Source organism: Acomys minous, assembly GCF_964271855.1.
Source record: "Acomys minous genome assembly, chromosome: 3".
Taxonomy (NCBI): domain Eukaryota; kingdom Metazoa; phylum Chordata; class Mammalia; order Rodentia; family Muridae; genus Acomys; species Acomys minous.
Genome location: NC_140485.1, coordinates 14,519,426 through 14,541,423, shown reverse-complemented (window position 1 = coordinate 14,541,423; position 21,998 = coordinate 14,519,426).

Genomic DNA, 21,998 nt, shown 5'->3' with positions numbered 1-21,998 from the left:
AGGACTTACCGAGACACTGAAGTAACAAAAACAGAAACACAGGTGTGTAGCACATGTAATGTGCAGTGATCTTGCTTCATAGAGATATGAAGGTGTGGTAAATATAAAATGTTTAACAAGTAGAGGAGTACATGTCAAAGATCTGAGGCTACATTAGGATGGATTGATGATCATAATGAATTTCATCTGGTGGCCTGTAAGGACTTAAGAAATTATACTGAATTGAGAAATGGGAAGCAACATGGGCTTGTTCCAAGGATAGAACTTCATAGTTCTTACACATTATAGACAAAATGACATTAGAGTTGGAGGTCACAAAAACCTAAACAAGATAACTGGCTTATAAAGAAATGACCCCATCATGATACCAGAAAAGGAAATGATCATGAATTTTAAATATATTCTGAAACAGATTTGAAAAAACCTTGACAGCCTGCTGGCTATGAATTACAGAGTGGTGGAAGACGGTGGTGTAGATTCCAGGCTACCATCTGTATTTTCTCATTCTAAAAATAGTTTAACAGGACTACACAAGAACCAAATTTAGAAAGAAGAAGGTGAGGAGTAGAGTTTGCACTGTTTTTATGTTGATTGCTTAGTTCTTTCATATTTGTTAGCACCATACAGATCATAATTAAAACAAACAAAACAAAGCCAACCAGAAAGCAAAGACAAAAATAAAAGGTGAAAGCAATTTTGACTAAAGCTGAATGAAGCATTTGCAGAGGAAAAGATAAATTAGAGGAAATAATAAAGAGAGAAGCAATCATATCAGTGGGTGAATGCAGGAGACAAACAAGGTAGATAGACAAATAAATAGCACATCGAGATTCTGTATGTATGATCCAGTTAATCATGACTGACTAAAATGATGTATCACATAGGTTTCCTTATACACACACACTCTGCTTCTCAGCATCCTAATTCTGGTTCCATAGAAATTAGGAGCAGAATGATCATTACAGCAACTCAGAAAAAACAGTAACCAACCTATATTTATATTTTATCACTAACAAATAGATATCTTCTAAATCTTCTTCTTATTACTATATCGTTTCAACACCTCTTTGCATGACTATAATTCATTCATTAAAAACATGCTTTTAGGGACTCTCGATGAGAGAAGCATGGGAGAATGGCAAAATTGAAGGATCCGGAGGATCCTAGAAACCTACAAGTAGAACATTATGATGGGCAGATTTGGGCCCAGGGGTCCCGCTCAAACTAAGGCACCAGCCAAGGACAATACAGGCGGTAAACTTTAAACCCCTACCCAGATCTAGCCAATGGACAAAACATTCTCCACAGTAGAGTGGAGAGTGGGGTCTGACTTTCACATGTACTTTGGTGCCTCATATTTGACCATGTCCCCTGAATGGGGAGACCTGGTGGCACTCAGAGGAAGGATAGCAGGCTACCAAGAAGAGACTTGATACCCTATGAGCATATACAGGGGGAGGAAGTCCTCCTCAGGAACAGTCATAGGAGAGGGGAGTAAGGGGAAAATGGGAGGGAGGGAGGAATGGGAGGATACAAGGGAGGGGATAACCATTGAGATGTAATATGAATAAATTAATAAAATAAAATATTAAAAATGCTTTTAACTTTTTTTTATTGTGTTTTGAGAACTATTCTAAGCAATTGGGCTGTAGGATGTCTTAAAAGTCCCAAATCTCATTTCTCCATGATTTTTTAAACTGTTGTCCATAAGGTAATAGTATGCCCCACCGTATAGCAACTGCTCTATGCACTTAGGCTCCTCAAGGCCTTGTAAAAAGCAACCACAGTTAACATAATGAAAATCAGCACACTGAATTACTCCTGGCAGGTGCAGTAGGCTAAGAGACACCTGCTAATAAGGATAAGTGGCAGTATGGTTCCAGTACAATTCCAACTGTAAAATCTAAACAAGCGTTTAATGTATATCCTGTACTTTATTTAGAGAAGTTCATGTCTTATGAATAGTTATTAATCACTTATGACTTTGATGTTTCACATCATGAGAGCTGTTGACATTGCAGTTCATTTTCCCAGAAAGGACAGTGAGTCCTTAAAATAATTATTTAGCTAACCTTACAGTGAACCAGCCTTGCTGTCACTGCTAACATTTGGATGCACTCATTGTATTAATAGGTCTTGGAGCATTTCTGCTGCTTTATTTCCATCTTTTAAGAATAGATCTTGTTCTCAGTGGTCTACTCTGAAAAGATAAAAAGCATATTTGAAATAAATCTTAGTGAAGCTTTTAACTATTATTCCCCCTTAGAATTTGGCTCTTGAATTGCATGCAGTTAAATAATAAAGTAGTAGCATTGAGAATACTCATCGTTGGCAGAAATTCCTTCTATCATGTTTGCTTCTGTGGTTAAAACTAGCAGATATTTTATCTTAATTACAGAAAGTTCCTCAGTAAATTTATGCTTGTTCTCAACTGATCATTAAATCCAAGACATTTACTACTAATATACTGAGTAAATGCATATTTGAAGAAAGCTCACATTTGGATGTGTCTTGATTTTTTTTCTAGGTATGCCTTCCTATATATTATAAACTCCATCTGGAAAATTCACCAATACTTTCATATATTTTTTGCTGCTTTGGATGATATAGTTCTTCACTTCAATGAGATATATTCCTGGAATAATATCAAGATATCTAAGTATGTAATTTGCCTGAAATATCAAACTTTCACTTATAGAAAAATATTTCCAAAATAGCCACCTGAAGGAAATGTTGATACCCTATGAGCATATACAGGGGGAGGAGGTCCCCCTCAGTCCCAGTCATAGGGGGGGAGTAAGGGGAAAGCAGGAGAGCAGGAGGAATGTGAGGATACAAGGGATGGGCTAACTATTGAGATGTAAAATGAATGAATTAATAAAAAAATGAGGTGGAAAAAACTTAGATAGATAGCCTCACCTTTAATGGGCATAATTTCTGTGTAATAAGGTTCTGTTCCTTTGTATTTATAGACTTTACAGGTGCCTTGAAATATGTGTTTTTCCTGGGAGAGAGCATGAAAGAAGCTAAATATTCTTGAAGAATTCCTGAGAGTGTATGCTTAAACAAAGCTATCTGTGTGAAGAGAATAAAAGAGAAGGAATGACTAGATCTTAATCTTTCCCAACACCAGCTATTTTCTGTTGAAAAGGTTCCAGGAGAGGAGAGCGTAAAATAGAATTATAAATATGCTAGCTTGCTGAAATTATTATGCATGAAAAACTTCCTCCTTGGTGCATTCCACATGAAATGATTTTATACCCATATTTTAATGTTAGTCATACATTCACTATATTACCTGTTCCATTTCATATGTACTCCACAGTCTTCAGATTAGATCTCAGATTTTTTTAATACCTAATTCCTATACGATTTTATTTTCATAGCCTTCATTTTTTTCAAGTACAGATAACATTAAGGTGCCCTGCATGTACATTTTAGACACCTCACTCTATAGGTTAGTCACTCGATGTCTGCATTTGTTAGCTTTATGGCAAGTATCTACTGAAGCTTAAACTTTATTTTTCACCTCGCCATACTTCAAAGTTTATTTCTCTCTTTGCTGAAGTTCTAAGCTTATTGCCCACTCTACTCAATACTGAGAGATACAAACAAGCCTCTTTAAAATAAACCACCAAAGAGTGCAGAAGATCTCAACAACCAGTCATTCTTCTGGTGACAGTCAATTAAGTCTTGGAGTTTTCATGGCCTTTCACAGGCATGTTGTTATTTAAAATATCAGAGAAGTTTTGAAGCATGCATGTTTTGATCATTTCTGTCGGTTTTGGGAGTGAGCCCAAAACCACACTAATTACATCACCAGCATGTTGTTGTCTAATAGAACCTGTGTAAGGGGGTCCAGCAGCTACGTTACCATAAGGCATAGTCATCCAGGCTTGCTGACTAGTGAAAACGACTTGAGAAGCAGTAGCCTTTCTTCTCATGGGATGCAGAATCTTAGAACAGATTATAAGATTTGGGTGGAAGCATTTTTTTATGTAATAGCATTTATTTAAAAGCCAATATTTTTATTAATTTATTCAGATTACATTTCAGTTGTTACCACTTGCTTGTATCCTCCTGTTCCTCCCTCCCTCCCTCTTTCATCCTATTTCCCTTCCCTAGGTCTATGACAGAAGGGGACTTTCTCCCCTACTATATGGTCACAGCCTATCACGTCTCACTTTGGTAGCCTGCCTATTCCTTCTCTGAGTGCCACTAGGCCTCCCCACGAAGGGAAGGTCAAATATGGGGCACCAAAGTTCATGTCAGAGTCAGTCCCCGCTCTCCACAGAACTGTGGAGAATGTCCTGTCCATTGGCTAGATCTGAATAGGGGTTCAATGCTTACTGCATTATTGCCCTTGGTTGGTGCAGTAGTTTGAGCAGACACCCCTGGGTCCAGATCTGGCCTTCATGATGTTCTTCTTGTAGGTTTCTAGGATCCTGTGTATCCTTCTATTTCCCATTCACCCATACTTCTCTCACCTAGAGTAGCAATAGGAGGTCCCCACATGTATCCCAATCTCCTGGTAAGTGAAGACTTTCACGGGACATCACTTTTGGGCTAGTGTTCAATTATAAATGAGTATATACCATGTGACTCTTTCTGCTTCTGTGTTAACTCATTCAGTATGATCATTTCTAGTTCTATCCATTTGCTTGCAAATTTCAGAATTCTCTTGTTTTTAATAGATGATTAGTATTCCATAGTGTAAATGTACCAGAGTTTCTTTATTCATTCTTTGACTGAGGGACATTTAGGTTGTTTCCAGGTTCTGGCTATTGTGAATAGGGCCGCTATGATCATTGTTGAGCATATGTCGTTGTTGTGTGGTGGATCATCTTCTAGGTATATTCCAAGGAGTTAGTGGAATAGCTGGGTCTTGAGGTAGCCCTATTCCGTTTTCTGAGAAAGCACCAGGTTAATTTCCAAAGTGATTGCACATATTTGCACTCCCACCAGCAATGAAAGAGTGTTCCCCTTTCTCCACATCCTTGCCAGCATGTGGTGTCACCTGAGTTTTTTATCTTGGCTGTTCTGATGTGTGTAAGATGGAATCCCAGAGTTGTTTTGAATTGCATTTCTCTGAAGACTAAGGATGTTGAGTATTTTTTTAAGTGTTTCTCAGCCATTTGATATTCCTCTGTTGAGAATTCTCTGTTTAATTCTGAGACCCATTTCTTAATTTGGTTATTTGGTTTGGCGGTGTTTAATTTCTTGAACTCTTTATATATTTTGGATATTATACCTTTGTCAGATATAGGGTTGATGAAAATCTTTTCGCAGTTTGTGGGTTGTCACTTACAGAAGCTCCTCAGCCTCATGAGGTCTCATTTATTAATTGTTGACCTTAAGGCCTGGGCTGTTGGAGTTCTGTTCAGGAAGTTGTCTCCTGTGCCAATGCATTCCAGGCTCTTCCCCACTTTTTCTTCTAACCAACTTAGTGTCTCTGATTTTATGTTAAGGTCTTTCATCCACTTGTTCAGTGAGAAATATGGGTCTAATTGCAATTTTCTACATATAGATTTCCAATTAGACCAGCACCATTTGTTGAAGATGCTATCCTTTTTCCATTGAATAGATTTGGCTTCTTTGTCAAAAATCAAATGTTTGTATGTCTGTGGATTTATTTCTGGGTCTTTGATTTGATTACGTTGATCAAGCAGACTATTGCTATGCCAGACCATGCTGTTTTAATTACTGCTGCTCTATAGTACAGCTTGAGAGCAGGTATGGAGATTCCAGAGGATCTTTTATTGAACAGGATTGTTTTAGTTATTCTGGGTTTTTTGTTTTTCCATATGAACTTTAGATTTGTTCTTTCAATGTCTTTAAAAAGTTGTATACGTGTTTTGATAGGGATTGCATTGAAACTGTAAATTGCTTTTGGTAAGATGGCCATTTTTACTGTGTTAATTTTCCCTATCCATGAAGAAGGGAGATCTTTCCATCTTCTGATGTCATCTTCAATCTCTTTCTTCAGAGATTTGAAGTTTTTTTCAAACAAGTCTTTCAGTTGCTTGGTTAGAGTTATTCCTAGATATTTTATATTGTTCGTGGCTACCGTGAAGGGTGTGGTTTATCTAATTTCTTCCTCTGCATGATTGTAATTTGTATATAAGAAGGCTACTGACTTTTTTGAGTTAATTTTATATTCAGCCATTTTGTTGAAGGTGTTTATCAGCGGTAGGAGTTCTCTGGTGGAATTTTGGGGGTCACTTATGTACACTATCATATCATCTGCAAATAGGGATAATTTGACTTCCTCCTTTCCCATTTGGATCCCCTTGATCTACTTTTTTTTTTCTTATTGCTCTAGCTAGAACTTCAAGAACTACATTGAAGAGATATGGAGAAAGTTGGCAGCTTTCCCTGGTTTTAGAGGAATTTCCTTGAGTATCTCTCCATTTATTTTGATGTTGGCTATTGGCTTGCTGCATATAGCCTTTGTTATGTTGAGGTACGTGCCTTGTATCCCTGATCTCTCTAAAATTTTAAATATGAATGGGTGTTGGATTTTGTCAAATGCTTTCTCTGCATCTAAGGAGATTATTATGTGTTTTTTTTCTTTCAGTTTGTTTATATGGTAGATTACATTGATGTATTTCCATATATTAAGCCATTTCATGACCTACCTGGTCATGGTGAATGATATCTTTGATGTGTTCTTTTATTGGGTTTGCAAGTATTTTATTGAGTATTTTTGCATCAATGTTCATAAGAGAAGTTGGTCTGAAATTCTCTTTCTTTGTTGGGTCTTTGTGAAGTTTAGGTATCAAAGTGACTGTAGTCTCATAGAATGAGTTTGGTAATGTTCCATCCATTTCTATCTTCTGGAGTAGTTTGAAGAGTATCAGTATTAGCTCTTCTTTGAAGGTCTGGTAGAATTCTGCACTGAAACCATCTGGCTCTGGCCTTTTTTTGGTTGGGAAACTATTCACAACTGCTTCTATTTCTGTAGGGGAAATAGGACTATTTAGTTTGTTTATCTGATCTTGATTCAATTTTTGCAAGTGCATAAATTTTCCTCTTAGCACTGCTTTCAGTGTGTCCCACAATTTTGGGTATGTTGTTCCCTCATTTTCACTAAATTTCAGGAAGTCCTTAATTTCTTTCTTTATTTCTTCCTTGACCCAGATTCCATTAAGTAGAGAGTTGTTTAGTTTTCATGTGTTATTTCTGCTTTGTTATTTCTGCTGTTGTTGAAGTCCAGCTTTAGACCATAGTGATCTGACAGAATACAAGGTATTATTTCAATCTTGTATCTGTTGAGGCTTGCTTTGTGGCCTACTTATTATATGATCAATTTTTGGGAAGGTTCCATAGGGTGTTGAGAAGAAGGTATAATCCTTTGTGTTTGGGTGAAAAGTTCTGTATATATGTTATATCCATTTGATTCATGATGTTTGTTAGTGTCATTATTTCTTGGTTTAGTTTCTGTTTCACTGACCTATCCTTTGGTGAAAGTGGGGTGTCGAAGTCTCCCACTATTAATGTGTAGGGATCGATGTGTGGTTTAAGTTCTTTTATAACTGTGGATGCCCTTGTATTGGAAGTGTAGATGTTCAGAATTGTGATGTGATCTTGGTTGACTTTACCATTGATGAGTATGATGTGTCCCTTCCTTGTCCCTTTTGATTAATTTTGGTTGAAAGTCTATTTTATTAGATATTAAAATGGCTATACCAGCTTGCTTCTTGTGTCTGTTTATTTGGAATATCTTTTTCTAGTCTTTTAACCTGAGGCAATGTCTATTCTTGTGGCTGAGATGTTTTTCTTGAATGCAAAAGAATTCTGGATCTTGTTTATACATCCATTCAGTTAGTCTGTGTCTTTTTATTAGAGAATTGAGACCATTGCTGCTGAGAGATATTAATAACCAGTGACTGTTAAGTCACATGATTTTGATGTTGGTTGCAGTAAAGCATTTGTGTGGTTATGTTTTTGTGATGGTGTAGTTGTCTGTTTCCTGTGTAGTTTTAGTTGTAGCTTTTTCCCTGTGGGGTAGAGTTTTTCTTCTAGTAACTTCTGTAAAGTTGGACTTGTGGATATATATGAATTTTGAGTTTTGAGAGAGTTTTAAGATGACTTTATGAAAGATATAAGTATGAGATTGAGATCACTAGGTTTGTGGAGTTAATTTTGAATGAGTCAGCTTATAATCTCACTTATATTTGGTTGAGGACACCACAGGATGTGACTGGATTATGGGGTAGATGGTAGATGTTACTAGCACCCTGATTGTAGCCCTTAGGCCTTGCACTTCTGTGTCTGTTGGCCCACTTTCATGTATGAAGATCTGTATCTCTTTGATGGTACTCTTTGTCCAGCTGTAGATCGTTTTCCTACTTTTCTACATTAGACCCTACATTACTGTCGGTTGAAAATGATTTTTAAAAATTGGCACCCTTTAGTAGCATACATTACCCAATGAATGAGTCTATGATTTTCTATCAAAATAAGTCTGGGCATGCTTCCCATGTTTTTCCAGAATTCCCCAGACTGAAATTCATTAAATTCTCAATAGTGACCTCCTGGAGCGGTCACTCACTCCAGGTAGTAGCTTCCTTGTCATCCTTATCTCACTCTCCACTCCTCCACATCTTTCCTAATCAGCATTGCTTGTCTCGGTGTTGACTAATATAGACAGATGGGATGGCTATTGAGAATTAGCCAAGAATCTGCTTGGCTATCATGGCAAGCTATGACTCGAACCTACTAAAATGTAAACACTTTCTTGAGTCACAATCAATTTTGTCTTAAGATACTTTGGGTTCCACTTTATCCCCACCAACAACTCTATAGTTGGATGTGTTTTTAGTGCGAAATGATAGTAATTCCTTCAGGAGCATATTCGCATGTGATGGTTACTTATAACACATGGATTCCAGACTGTATAACTGATAGAAGATAGCTTATTAACCCAAGCATTACAATTGTGTTAATGCCTTCCTTTAAAAATGAATGATGTTTTAAGGAAGAAATACAGTGAGTTCACAAGTTTCCCAGCTTTGGGAACTGGGAAGACAGCTCAGTTGGTTAAAGTGGTTGCATTGCAAGCATAAGAGCCTGAATTTGAATCCCTAATACATTAAACAAACAAACAAACTAACTAACTAACTAACTAACTAACCAAAGCCATATGTGATGGCATGCATCTGTAATACCAAAGTTGGAGAGGCAGAAATGGGTAGCTAGGCAACCTAGTCAAATTGGGAAATGAGGTCATTGAGTCTGAGGAATGAAATTGAGATTGTCCTCTGACCTTCATATGCACGTGCATACACACACATGTGCACCTGATCACACACAAGTTCCTTAATTTTGACTCCCAGCAGTTACTGCCCTCATTTTACTTTGAGGATAGGCGTCCCATATTTTGCAAGTTATTTTGCTACCAGCACTATACATCCCTCTTATCATAGGCCTATGAAAGAGTAATATCCAACAAAATAGACTTTCAGAATGCCAAGAAATGAACCACATGATAAAATGACTGCAACCAAAACCAAAGAAATATATAAAATCTAGCACTAGAGAGATAACTTGTAAAAAGGACAATGGCTTCAGCCTAGCATGGCGCTACCAAAAGTATGTCTGTTAAAACTTGGATTACTGTCCTCCTTCATTTCAAAATGATACTCACACATGAAATCCCACTGTGAGAGCTGCCAAGACTCACAGCCAATCATTGGGCAAAGTGTGGGGAGTCTTGTGGAAGGGTGTGGGTAAGGATGGAAGGACCTGGAGGTGAGAGGAGATCCACAAGAAGACCAACCCTGTCAAGGAGTGACGGGATCCCAGTGGGGCTTTCAGACACTGAAGCACCCACCAAGGACCTTGCACGGACTGGACCTAGCTCGCCCCTACACAAATGTAGCCAATGGGCAGCTCGGGCTTCATGTGGGTCTCCAAGTAAGGGGAGTGCAGACTGTCTCTGACATGGACTCTGTTGCCTCCTTTTCAATCACTTCCCCCTGACGAGACTGCCTCTCCAGGCCACAGGGTAAGAGGATGTGCTCAGTCCTGACGCAGCTTGATGAGCTAGGGTGGATTGGGAGGGGCTTCCCTTTTCTGAGGAATTATGGGAAGGAGGAATGGGGGGAAGATGGATGATGGAGGGTGGGGCAGGGAGAAGAGGAGGGAGGAGGCTGCAATTGGGATGTAAAGTGAATAAATAAATCAATTTAAAAAAATCTATCTGTGAGGAAGTAGTGTCACCATGCTGCAGCACCTAATTATAGGGGTCAGCTTTAGAAGTGAGATATTTTTCCTATTGCTGTTACCAGCTCCATTTCACAGATAATTAAACAGAGTTAAGAAACTGGAAGATGGTGAGACTGGATAGAGATTGTGTCCTTTCTCCATATGCAATACCTGAAGAGAAATAGGGCTAAGGAAGATAGGGCATCTGAAAGGTTAATGTTAAGAAGAGATGCAGAGATCAGGACCATGAGGTGTCGCTTATAGGGACTGCCGTGACTCTTTTGAACAGAGAAACCATCTGTCTTAAATTTCATTAGATTAGTTTCAATTATGCTTAGTTTATAGGCTGTGTTCTGGCTAGTTTTATGTTAACTTGGCACAAGCTAAAGTCATCTGAGAGGAGGGAACATCAACTGAGAAAATGCTTCCATAAGATGGGGCTTTAGACTCGTAAAGTATTTTTTTTTAATCAGTGATTGATGGGGAGGGTCCAGCCCATCATGATTGGGGACCTCTCGGCTGGAGGCCCTGGGATCTATAACAAAGCAGGCTGAGCAAGGCATGAGAAGCAAGCTGGTAACCAGCATCCTTGCATGGCTTCTGCCCAGCTCCTGCCTCCACCTTCCTGCCCTGCCTGAGAACCTGTCCTGACTTCCTTCAGTTATGGATTACCACGTGGAAGTGTCAGCCAAATAAACTCTTCCCTCTCCAATTTGTTTTTTTTGTTGTTGTTGTTGTGGTGGTGTTTCATCACAACAGTAGTAACCTGAACTAAGAGAGTCCATTCTTAAACCTATGAAAAGAGTAAGACTTCAAAGTAGATAGTGCTTTTGAAATTTTTGTTTTCATGTCGTCTTTGTTCTGTGTCCTATGTTACACATTTATGAAGCACAAAGTAGCAGCAACTCAGAGCAGCTACTTTCTGTTACGGTACAGTCATTCATGGCTTAACATCAGCCCTGAAACCAAATTATTACCAGACTGAAGGGGGATGTCCATGCTGTTGACATCACTGTGATAATATCTTACTGATTATGAAAAGGATGACAGATCATCTTGTATGTAGGTTAACTGTTATCCTGTTTCCACTGTTTATTTGATGAATTTTTCAAAGGCTAAATGACTGTAAAACCAACATAAGCCATAAATATATTTTAAACCTTTTGATGATATGACTTACTTCATGAAAAGAACAAACTATTCAAGCTGTGCCATTCCAACTCTAATTAAACGTTATGAGAAGTTTTGTGAACTCTGTTACATGTGTCCAGCAGGGACTTGTCACAGAATGAAAAACATCAATGTCATTAAATTAGGAAGAGTTTTGTAAAACCTTTGTCCAGTACTATACTTTTTCTTTGGTGGCAATAACATTCACAAAGATAAGGAGACCATGTAAGAATTAGCCGGAGAATCAGAAAATGACTCAGTGGTGTGACATTTGACATACAACACTGGTCTTAGAGGGATGTCTTCAGAAGCAAACCTTAAGCTGAGGACCTGTCAAGTGAGTTTCCCAGAAGAAACCAGTAAGGAAGAGGGAGAAATGACAGGGGTGGGGCAATGGGGTGAGGTGAGTGATGTCTAGACATTGTCCCTACCCTGAGAGGAAGATCACACCTTGGACTTGGTCTAACCTCAGGAAAAGGGAATGGGTTTTTGCTACTATTACAGGCAATTATTAGCTACAGCTTGCTGCTTGATGAGGGAGTTACAAAGTTGCCATGGTCAGTGTATGGTTGCTAGGGATGATGCATAGAAAACGCACAAGGATGGGGTCAAAGCATATCTGAGAGCATCTGGAACCAGAAGCTGGAATAGCCCAACTGCACTTGCAAGGAGACTTGATGGTATTTGTCACTGCTCCATGGCTGGGGTCATTTGGAATTCATTAGCCAGATGCCTCATTCAAATAAAAGCCCTACTGTCTCTGCCTTACTGCAGGGAGCGTGGGTTCTGCCCTTGCTCTGAGCTCGGTGAGTTCTAAGCAGGATTGATGTGGGACATTGTGAAGACAATGTCCCCATTGTTAACAGAGAACTTCCAAATTTGCTGCCTAAGCCAGAACAAGGAAAATCTATTTCACCTCATTGCCAGTGTTGCTTGATAGCATCAAAAATAGAAAGTTCAGAAAGTTCAGAACAATTCTTTCTGTTCTCATTTACTCGGCATTTCCCAGTAAATTAGGGTAGGGTTTAGTTTTAGGATAGTCTCTCTAGATAGCTACCTGCCTGGCCTTGAACTTATGATCAGGCTGCCTCCAAACTGTCCAGTTTCCAGCACTTTGAACAGGACATTTCACAAGAGAAAAAAACTTTTTTGGAGTCACACTGGAAAGGAAAACAGAATTATATACACATGATTATACTGTAGAACAGTTTACATGAATTGTGTATTATACGTAACACCAAAGGGAGATAGTCCATACTTAGCATCCTGAAATGACAACGCATAATCTTTACTGCATAGAAATAAATATTTAAGTGTAGTGTCTCATGGACTTTCTTTGCCGAATTCCTCTATGACTGATTAATATTGAAAAAGTATACATTAACTGAGTGTGGTGATGCACACCTGTGATCCCAGCACTCAGGAGGCAGAGGCAGGCAGATCTCTGTGAGTGTGAGGCCAGCCTGGCCTACAAAACTAGTCCAGACAGCCAAAGCTACACAGAGAAACCCTGTCCCCTATCTTGAAAAACAACAACAACAAAAAAAAAAGGTATACATTAATTTCAATAACTTTTGGGAATACAAATATCTCAAACAAAACATGAGCAAACAAACCCTAAAAATAAGCAATTATAAAATCTGTGGCCACCTGATTAAGAGGAGAAGGATGTTTTATCTTGGCTAGTTTTTTGATGCCTAGATCAGACATAAGTGTAAATGGTGAAACATTTAAAAAAAGCCTTCTTCAGATTAAGGCTCTATCTATGACTGCTCTTGTTAATGGTGTTTGAGGTCTTAGGCAGAAATGGCAAAAGAATGAAGGAGACACACATGAGCATTTGAAATTGTGATTTACATATTTCACTGATGCTATGGGATAGGTGCTACTATATATCCAATATAAGGATTGTCAAATTATTTGATACAATTGAATTTATTACAGTTGTCAGTACGATTCATAATGATAAGTGAGTACAATTCTCAGAAAACATAAAATAAGAGATAAATGCACAATAATGCCAGGAAACATTGAGCTACTGGGACTAAATCTAACAAAGATACATAACATATTTATTGGTAAAATTATACAAAATTGTACTTTATTATCTAGGAATATGAAAAGGAATGGAATTTTATGATTACAAATATTCTAAATTTTCCATAACTGAACTAGTGATCTGTGCTGGCTAGTTTTATGTCAACTTGGCAGAGCTAGAGTTATCTGAAAGAAGAAGGCTCAACTGAGAAATGCCTCCATAAGATCAGGCTGTAAAGCACTTTCTTAATTAGTGATTGATGGCATGGGCCAGTCCATTGTAGGTGGTGCTGTCCCTAGACTGGTGTCCTCATTCAATAAGAAAGCAGGCAAAGCAGACCAGAATGAGCAAGCCAGGAAGCAGCATGCCTCCATGGCCACTGCATCAGCTCCTGCCCCCAGCCCTTCCCTGCCCTCATCTCTTTTAATGATGAACTGCTAGATGGAACTGTGAGTAAAACAAACCCTTTCCCCAACAAGTTGCTTTTGGTCATGGTTGTTTCATCATAGCAGTAGTAATTCTAACTAGGACACAACTACAAGCAATTTCAGTCAATATTACAACAGGTTTCTATTGCAGAATTTCTAAGATACTGCTACAATTTTTATGGAAGTATACCAGACCGAACATTAGAGATCCTTTGAAGCATCGAGAGGGAAGGAAGGTTTGCTGAATTGGGGATCCAGACACATTGTAAAATTGGCTGTGAAGGTGAAACCATGGGAGAACTGTTACAGGGGAACTAGAGGCACAGAGAAGATCCTGGTACATAATGAATGTTGGTCTGTAACAGAAGAGAGATGGGTGGATTCCGTGCTCCACCATACTTACTCTTTCTCAATTCCCCTCTACTTTATTTTTTAAAATAATGTATTCATCTTACATCCCGATTGTTATCCCTTGACTTGTATCTTCCCATTCCCCCCTCCCTCTTTCACCCTATTCCCCTCCCTTAGACCTGTAACGAAGGGACCTTCTCCCTCACCATATGACCACAGCCTATCAGGTATCATCCCAACAGCCTGCTTCCCCTTCTTCTGAGTACCACCAGGTAAACTCCTGTCTTAAAAGGTTTAGAGGATGTAGGTAAATGTCTTTTGGATACTAAGTCACAAGGAAGAAACTAGGGGAAACTAGAACGTGGTTGTTGGCTGCTGTGTGTCAGCAGAGACGAGACATAAGAAGATGAGAGGAGAAAGGACTATATTTTGTCACCACAGACACTTCAGCTTTTATTTTGTCTGATTGCCTATGAGTATATATTATATAAAATTGCAGAATGGATAATCAAAAAAAAAAAAACCAAACAAACTATAAATGCAGGTCTTATGTGAAAATATCACAAAATAAGGATGGTGATTAATCCTCTTCTAAATAGCCAACATCTTAGTTAAAAAAAACCAATATCATTTGTTTACATTTATTTATTTTTTAATTTTTGTTGTCTGTATACATATAGTCCAGAGAACAACTTGCAGGAGCCAGTTGTCTCCTGTCACCAAATGGATCACTAGGATCAATTTCAGGTTCTTTGGCTTGGCAGCAAACCTTTATCCACCGAGCCATCTCACTAACCAATTTAAATGTTTATGCTTTACTGCTCACCATATTTGTGGAAATGGAAAAGCAAGATATGATGCTTATGAGCATGGACTTTGTGGCCATGAAGACATGGACTTACAACCTAAATTCTTTCTCTAAGATGAGGAAGCTCACTGGGTGTGGTTTTGCATGCCTGTAACTCAGGCAGATCTCTGTGAGTTCGAGGCCAGCCTGGCCTACAAAGCGAGTCCAGAGTCCAGGACAGCCAAGGCTACACAGAGAAACCCTGTCTCAAAAAACTGGGAAAAAAAGAGTAAGGAGGCTCTATGTAAATTAGTCAAAAACTGGAAGCCTCTGTTTCGTTTATCCCAAGAAATGACAACTTTGTCTTGGGTTGGTTTGATGTTTACAAGCAAGAGCATGAACTCATTGATTTTAGAGATTCACACATACTTCAAAAAAGTCTTGAAGAGAGCAAATGAGCATTACATAATAGACGCGTGCACACGCGCATGCACACACACACACACACACACACACACACACACACACACACACACTGCTCTACAAGTTTAAGCTTTCTCAGACTCTTAAATTTTGATGATTTTGGATACTTCTTTCTGAAACATTTTAAATTGATTGGTGGGAACAGGCAACAAAAATTCATAACAGAAAAATTCAATAAGACCTCAATTTTTGTGTATATGAGATATGAAGAAAGAGAGGAAGATGGGGAGGGGAACAGGAAAGGGGGAGGAGGAAGAAAGTGGGGAGGGAGAGAGCTGCAGCAGGATGATACCAGTGTCACTGTGGCTCTGGGTGAAGGGTTGAGGTAATGTAAATTTCCCAGATTGCACTTACCCTTGGTTGCCCTATGTATAATGGGATTGTCAATTTGGGCCATCAAATCATGCCTTGAAGTCTGATGGAATTCTAATGAACTGGCAGATGACTTCCTCTCTCCCTTAAAAGGGCAATGTCTCTTCTCTACACATCATTGAGGAAATATTGCAAAAGATCGATGCAAACAGTTCCTCACTTCTTCAGCTTCAGTGCCGTGAATCCTTGGAAATCGATATTTGATGTGGTCATGGGTAGACATGTAGAATTCCAATCACGCCATGACTCAGTAGAGCGAGCATGAGAACAGAGAAATCTTTTCAGATGGGTACATTTTCCATCACAGAGCAGCGCAACGCTAAACGAGAGCGTCAGTGCCCATGCTTGCTACCCAGGATGGGTAGTCTTAGGTTCACTATATGGATTGTCAAATCACCACAAGACCAGAGTGTTCAGATGGGGAAGGGCAGCATGAAACAACAACAATGACAAGAACAAAGTTATGCTGGATCTCCATTAGTGGACCAAAACCAAATTCCAATTTAATTTTAGCTGCACAATAAAGTTCTTTAAAAAGTTGACAAATTTATTCTAAAATTTCTTGATAGTAGTTCTCTATAATAAATTTTTATTTTTTAACATTATAAATATATATTATGTTAATAATAACAGATATAATATATACAAATGTTATTGGAAAAGAGAAAACAAGAAAGAAAAGAAATTATTTGAATCATATCACTTAAGCAGTTTATGTAAGTAATCTTCTAACTATAATTCAAAAAATTTTAAAAATTTTATTAAATATGTTTTACATGTATATCTATATCATTATGCAATCAACTACCTACAGCAAGAAGAACCACAAAACAAACAGGAATTACATATTAATGTTACATTCATAGTGTTTTGACTACATGTATTTGGCAGCTTTGAAGAAAATATCTTTCCTATCTTGGTGAGTCTAAACTTCTGAATATAAACCAATATCTATCATATCTTGTCATTATCAACTTAAAACATCTATCTAGATCTAAAGACATTTTAACTCCTAAATAACTGAGCTTAATTGTAAAGCTAAGCTATGTGGTTTTCAACTCCATCAGAGGCTTGAGAAGGAATAAAATCAATTACCTAAATATACAGGGAGCACATGTTAACAGCTTCCCAAATGAGAAGATGACAGAGACAGTTTGCTACCTGAACAGTCACTCAAAATTCTCTATAATGTTGGAGCATCATCTTCAGCCTTCTGGCCCAATATTTCTGATAGTAGCAGGAAATATTGAGGACTTGCTTACCCTGTATTGGCAGAGTTTGGCCATCGACTCTGCCTGCATTCAAGCTTGCCCATTTTTAGGCAGAATTCTACCTGTGGTAGGAATGAGGACATTTTTCCCAGTGGCTCGTTTCCCACATTTGAAGCCATCTCTATAAGGAGTTTCTTTAATGCTCATCATCTTCTTTGCGGCAGGCTGGGTGTTGCCAGGAGTTAACCTGTCTCATTGTAAATGTATCTTTGAAATAATAAAAACATCTTTAAATGCCATATTCTGTACATCTCTGAAGTTTTTGAAGACCTTATCTATTTTACCTTATCTTTCTATAGAGTCATATCTATCTGTTACACTCAAGATGTATATTCTTGTGATTAAAAATAGACTAGTAGTTGGTATGACAATGATTTATCAACTAACATTTAAATTGTATAACTTACTTATCTGAACAGCCTACAATAGCACTTTCCAGGTATTGGTAATAAACCTTCTGTTATAATTTAGTTGTATGGATACAATACCGCATATTAGAGTAGAAATATATATGATGTGTGAAGAATACTACTAAATTTGAATTCTATACTAATGTATCTAAAATGAAACTTATTTTTCATTTACATACACAATTCTATACCAGTGAATTAAAAATGACCCTGTAACAAGGTTTTAAGTTGAGGAATAGATTCATTAATCTACTTTTTCTCCTATCATACCTATATATTTCTATATTCCCCCTTCTTTCTTTTCCACCCCTATCTAAACCTAAAACTATAATAAATTTATTATATTTTGTGGTCTTCAGTTACCATTGGTCACCTGTGGTTAAAAGAAACAATTGTAATATTCCAGAAATAAATAATTGGCAGGTGTATTAGCCATAATTCCATTTCTATGGCAAAACACTTGAGAAATCGAGTCAAGAGATAATTTTATTTTGTTTCTCAGATTCAGCTCACGGTCTGGTATCATTACTCTGTCTGAAGCTAGGCTGAGCATCTTACAGGGAGTGCATGTGAAGGGCGGACGGGGCTGCCGACTTCATGGAAGTCAGAAGGCAGTGCCAGGGAGAGGGACAAGAGGACTCTTCAGGGCATGTCCTCAGTGACCTACTTCCTCCAACTATGCTACACCTTCTCCTTTCCTTCAATAAGCTATCAGATTATGAATTCATCAAATGATGAATATTATGGGTAAGTCAGAACCCTCTATGTCTAACTTCCCCTCAGTCCATTAATAGCTGATAATCAACATTCCATTTAATGAGTCTTGGGGCATTGGCTTACATATTCAAACAAACAAACAAACAAACAAAAACCTTCTAGTTTTAACCAAGTTTTTAAGTTTTATTTTATTTTATGTGTGTGTGTGTGTGTGTGTGTGTGTGTGTGCGTGTGTGTGTACGCGCACGCGCATGCATGCACATGCCTCTATCTCTGTGCATAGGTCCGTGCGGAGTATATGAGCACACGTGTGTACATGTATGGACTCCTCGAGGCTGTAGCCGCAGGTTATGAGCTGCTCAGCGTGGGTGCTGGGCATCCTCACAACTGAGCAGCATCTATTCTTTCTCTCCAGCCTTTACAGATTTTTTTTTGTTGCAGCATATTACTATAACTGTTGTTCTTAAGTATTAGTTGCTGTTGTTATTCTCTTGGTGTGATAATTTACAAATTAAGCTTCGTCTCAGAGATGTGTATATGAATTTAATATATAAAGTTCAATACTATGTAAGCTTTGACTGGCTGGTCATCAGGGGCTTTGTAATACCTCCTACATGTTAAGAGGAACGTAATAGAGGAAAATGTATAACAACCAACAAGATTGGATTTTTGTTTTGGTTTTTGGTTTTTCAAGACAGGGTTTCCCTGTGTAGCCTTGGCTGTCCTGGATCTGCTTTGTAAACCAGGCTGGCCTTGAAATCACAACAATCCACCTGCCTCTGCTTCCCAAGTGCTGGGATTAAAGGCGTGCGCCACCACCATACAGCAAAACATTCTATTGTTTTGAATAGAAAAATTCCAGTTATGGAGTCAGTATAAAGTTAAGTGGATGACTTCTTTTTGGTGGACTGCTACTGATATCCCAGGAGAGAGAAGACAAAAGGAAACAAACGGGAAACAAAATTATGCATGGCACATGAACGTAATGTGACTCCAAATATGTGGGGGACACGTGGTATTGGGATATTTAATTTTCTATATAGAAAAGCTGGTCTGTAGATTATACCATAAAATAAAACTAAATGAAGACTAGCTTTAAAAACTTAGTAGGCAAAATGTAGGTTATTTCCTCAGGACAGAATGATACGTGAACAAAAGAGTGAAGCAGGTTGTTATCGTAAATAAAAGAAAACATCGAGTTTTATAATGAATCAAGACACCATGATAGACGGCTCTTTTTTTTTTTTTACTTATATATTTACTCCCTTCTCTCTTCCCAGTCCCATCCTCCATCCCTCTCCCCCTCCCCTATTCCTCCAAAAAGGGGAGTCCTCCCACCCACCCCAGCTCATCAAGCCTCATCAGGACTGAGTGAGTCCTCTCCCCCTATGCCCTGGTGAAGCCCCAAACAGGAGCGATCAAAAAGCAGGCAACAGAGTCCATGCCACAGACAACCCCCACTCCCCTTCATGTGGGGGACCTACATGAAGCCTGAGCTGCCCATAGGCTACATCTCTGTAGGGGGCCCAGGCCTAGTCGATGGATGGTCCTTGGTTGGAGCTTCAGTCTCCTCAAGCCCCTCTGGACCCTGTTTAGTTGGCTTTGTTGATCTTATGGAGCGTCTGTCACCTCCAGTTCCTTTTATCCTTTCCCCACTTTCCACTCATTGGCACAGGAGACAACTTCCTGAACAGAATGCTCATTCTGTCCCCTATGATCTTTTCCCTTTGTGACTCATAGCTTTGGGTCATTACTTCCCCCGGAGTTACTCTCACCAACAGATAGCCTCAACCTTCAGAGCCTGTCATTCCCATGTTAATAAGTAAAGGTTCTGAGAACTACATGCCATGTACATACACGACCTTGCTTTAGTGAAGCAGATATCATGTACCATGCCATCAGTTGTTCATACAGGAACGTCACCAAGACCAATCCCCCCAAAACTGAATACTACAAATGCCATGAAAATAAATGATAAGTTTATCATATTCTGTCACTTCTTTACGGGAGCCTGCACTCTGGGTGACACCCTGTTTGCAGCCTTGTGGGGTACACTGCAGAAGAGGGTTTGCTGAACCAGGACTAAGTCTCAACCCATAGAAACAGTGAGACCATCAATGTGCACTGCTCTAAGCTGCTGTGTTTGTGGTGACTTGTTTCCCAGCAACAGAGAACTAGTGCAGATGTCATGAAGGAGCTGATGTGAGTCAGAGGTGAAGAAGGCATTACAACACGTGTTACAGTTGGAGGTCTGTTACCCAGATTACATAAAAATTCCTACACGTTCACAGAAAATGGTGATTTGAGAAATTAGACCAGTGAAAGAATTGGGCAATTTACAAAACAGAAGCTTGTGTTGACCACAAGCATATGAAAAAAAAATGGTTGTTCTTACTCACACTTCAAAGCAGAGTTTAAAGATCAAATAGTATTCTATACTTACCACCTGACAAGAGTCTTAAATGGCTCTATAAAGTCAGGTACAGACTGTATATGTACACGTAGGCACCAAGTTGAGAAAAATGCCAGTGCTCACAAGTATAAAAATTAAAAGATGCATATTTATGACACAGTATTTCTTGTTTGAGATATGTTCTGGAAGATATGAATGAGGACATTCACTCCTGCAGAAGTTAAAAATAGGAAGCACACCAGATGCCATTCAGCACTAGGAAGGTATAACTATAGTTGGAGGTTGCACAGAGTAGATAGAATGCATGATTAATTCTACACTATGTACATAGAGGTAAGAGCAAATGAAAGTTCACGACAGATAACATGCTATTATGTATGTAATAAAATATGCAAAATAATATGAATTAAATAATTTAACGTGTAATTATTTAAATGTTTATTTTTTATTTTATTAACATGTGCTTTTATTAGTAACAAACTATAGAAATGATCTCTGAAAGTATAAAATAAATTTTCATGCATATCCTGATTACAGTTTTTCTCCCTCAGCTTCGCTCAGTCTCCCCTACCTCCCTTTGCATCTGCACTCACCCACTTTCTGTCTCTCATTAGAAAACAGGCTTCTAAGTGATAATCATAAACTAAAATAAAATATAGTAAGATAAAACAAAAGCAAAAACATCAGAATAGGAGAGCACAAACAGAAAGAAAGGAGTCCAAGTAAAGGCAGAAGAAACAGATACAGACACAGAGACATACCCATTCATCCACTCAGGAATCACGTAAAAACCACAAAACCAGAAGCCATAGTGTGTATGTAAAGGGCCTGCAGAGTTAAAGAGAGAGAGAGAGAGAGAGAGAGAGAGAGAGAGAGAGAGAGAGAGAGAGAGAGAGAGAGAACCAAAGATGTGATACAATATTGTGAGATACGGAAACTCTGAAGACTCCATTGAGTTAGTTTTCTGCTGGACATATATATGGCCTACCCCTAAGAGTAGTTTGTTTTGCCAATGAGATGCCCTTGGAGAAAACTAAACTTCCATTTATCAGTAGCTGTCAATTGGCAAAGGCTCCTGGGTTGGGGATGGAGGCATGTATCTACTTCTCCTTTCAGCTCTAGGGTGAAACAAAATGAAACAATAAAATTAATTATGGTCATTAGCTGTGAAGATGAAATAGGATCTTCATTCCTTGAGGAAAAGAAATGTAATTATGCTACCATATATTTTTAGTGTTTGTATGTCATTCCTTCTAATATTAATTATAGACATGCATAAAATGTATAAACTTCAGATTTGGGGTTGTAGCACACAAGTCCTTGTGCTCCTTGGCTTTTATTAGTTTTCA